Source organism: Rhinopithecus bieti, unplaced genomic scaffold, assembly GCF_001698545.2.
Source record: "Rhinopithecus bieti isolate Rb0 unplaced genomic scaffold, ASM169854v2 scaffold_12003, whole genome shotgun sequence".
In the NCBI taxonomy this organism is placed as follows: domain Eukaryota; kingdom Metazoa; phylum Chordata; class Mammalia; order Primates; family Cercopithecidae; genus Rhinopithecus; species Rhinopithecus bieti.
The window spans coordinates 1,000,621-1,003,625 of NW_016807365.1; positions in this window are offsets into that span (position 1 = coordinate 1,000,621).

The window sequence follows — 3,005 nt, forward strand, 5'->3', positions numbered from 1 at the left end:
TTGTGGTATTCAGACAGCTTTTCAGTATTTAAGGGAATTGTGGAAGTAAACCAGGGGTGACATGGATTATCAAATATTGTGGACCAGGTGAGCTCTAGGCTTCTCAATGTCACTTAAGGTAATTACCCTGTACTTTCATCTATTTTATAATATTGCCTTTATTTTTTTTCCATGAAAGAGTTAGGTTTGGAAAACAAGAAAACAAGCTTAAAATTCTTTCTCTAGTGAATTGGTTGTGTTTATAAATCTTTAGCTTAGCTTGAGTCCCCGTTTGTGAAATGTATAAATCCTTCTGATACATTAACAAACACTTGGAAAATGACTTAATGTATTAAGTTGAATTCTCTAATATAAGGGTTATAAGTGAAGGCTTAATTACTCAGCATTACTGAATTCAATATACCTGCCTTTTCAGTTTGCCTAGGGTGACAAATACATTTCCCATTAAANGTAAATCGATACTTGTTATGTTAATTTATTTTTACTTATTACAAGGATTACCTTTTATTTACAACAAAGCATTTGTAGATTTGTTTTCAATCAAATCTCATAAACGTTAATTGAATTATTGAAAAGAATTTGTAAATTATTTTGTTTTATCTAAAATAGTAATATCAGCATGTATATTACATTAATTTTGTTTACTTTTTTTGTTTCACATTAACTATATTTAACTGATTTTAACAGTCTTAGATAATTCCAAAACATCAATATTTTACTTGGATGTACTAATTCATTCAAAAAATATATAATGAGAGTCTATTATTTGGCCAGCACTGGGCTAGGCAAAGGTAAGAGTGAATGGCCAAATCAAGTTCTCCCTGTTTTCCTGTAATATATTATCTGGCTAAAGACTGTGAAGGAAGAGTCATGTGAAGGAAGAGTTCCAAGGATGTAAGAAAAGGGCTCACAGAATTAACTATATGTAGGCTGTTCTTAGGGAAGATTTATTCTACACGTGATACTTGACCTTCAGTAAGAAGTATGATTTGATAATTGCTGTTAACTAGGGAATTGAGGGGATAAGGTGCTTTCTCAGGAAAAGGGACATAGTAGGCAAAGTCTTTAATATAAAAGCATAGTGAAAGCTCAAAACTAAAAAGAGGCTTGTGTGTCTGGACTCCAGAGACAGGAAGCGAGTTTAGAGAGTCTAGCAGAGATAGCAGAGAAGACTATCTTTTTTTTTTTTTTTTCCAGTAGCAACCATCTTTCCTGTGAAAAATTCCCTCTCCTAGTACTTTAGTTCTGTGAATCCAAAAATTATAGCGTTCTTTTACCACCATGGGGTAAGTATATAATAAAAAATGTCAGTTATTTGAGCATGTAAGAAACTTGGAAGTCATCACTCCCATCCTTACAAGAAAAATGCTGTACAAACAGACTATCAACAACTCATTTTAGATCCGTTAGAGGACTGAGGTCGCAGAAAAACTGCTGCCCCACCCTAAATCTCCACTAAATTAGAGAGATGGGAAATGCAAAGAATTGTAGCTCGGTGGACTAAGAGCCCAGGAGCCCCCATAGGAGTTAGTAATGGAGTATTAAAGAAAACTTTAATACGTAGTTGATTAATTTCTGGAAGCTCATTGTGAACAAGCTTGAGAGCTAACTTCGAAAAATATATAACATGATAATACTAATGAAAAGAAAGCTGGATTAATATATTAATTTCCAACAAAAAGCCTGCAGAGAAAAAAGAATTATACGGGGATACAAAGGGGTATTACATAGTAACAAAGGGTTTAATTTTCCAAGTAAACGTAACAATCCTTAATGTGTTTGCATGTAACAGGCTGTCAAAAACACATGAGGTAAAAACAGATAGAACTGCAAAAACAGATAAACAAATCCACTATTGTCATTGGAGATGTTAACATCTCTCTAACAATAATGAATGGAATCAGTAAGGACATAGTTCAACTGAATATCACCAAAATCAGTGAGTCCCAGTCTCTCTTCTTGGAAGAGAACCAAAACAACTGTAGATATCTCAGGCAGAATGAATTCAAAGAAAATGACTGAGCATATTACTTCTCAACATTAGATTCACAATGGAATCATCTGGGGCAATTTTTTAAAGAAACGAATGCCTACATATCATGTCCAGATTCTGATTTATTTGTTATTAGATATGGCCCAGACATTACTCTACTCCTGACGTCTGTGCTTGAACCATCCTATCGTGTGTTTGCACCATATCGATAGTGAAACTGACAGTGCTGTGATAGGGGTATACTCTTTTATCCCAATCTACATCCCAATACCCAATAGCCCAATATTCTTAGAAACCAGGTGTATTCATTCTCTACTGGATCATTTCTGTTCCTTTGTAATACAGGCCCTCTCTTCCCTTATAGGCTCATAGCGACATTAATAGACACTTTTCAGAAAGGCAGGTAAATAATTTGTTAAAATCTTACTACTGTTGTTTAACAGAAACATATATATGCATGTATATGTGTATACCATATGAAAAAAAGTGGAATTAGAGTTTATCTAGAAAAGAAAAAATTACCTCATCTAAGTGCAGAAATGAATAATCCTTAAACCAAACCATACAATTGTCTCTATCATATTTCCACAGATAAGTCAAGAATTTAAAAAATCTATTGTTCATGCATAAATGCAGAAAATAATACATCTAGTATATGCTTGTATTCTATTGTACTTTCACAGAAGCTGTTTGATACTTAATACTGTGGTTATTAAGAAAATAATAAATCTTTGCAATGGTTTTGGAATTAAAATTTCATGTAAAAATGATTATGTAGATCAAGAAAAGTTGCAATTTTCTGGATTCCTGATATTTTAAATAAAAGTAGTTTCCAAAGGTGATTTATTTGTTTATTTTAATTTTTAATGTAAATTTTCACAATATAATCATCCTATATAATTTTATTTTTCAACTATTATTTTTGTTGACTCATTATTTAAGAAACAATTACTTCTAAATATTATTTTATAATTCTTATGTTATAATTAAAAATCACAGTTTGTTGAATAAA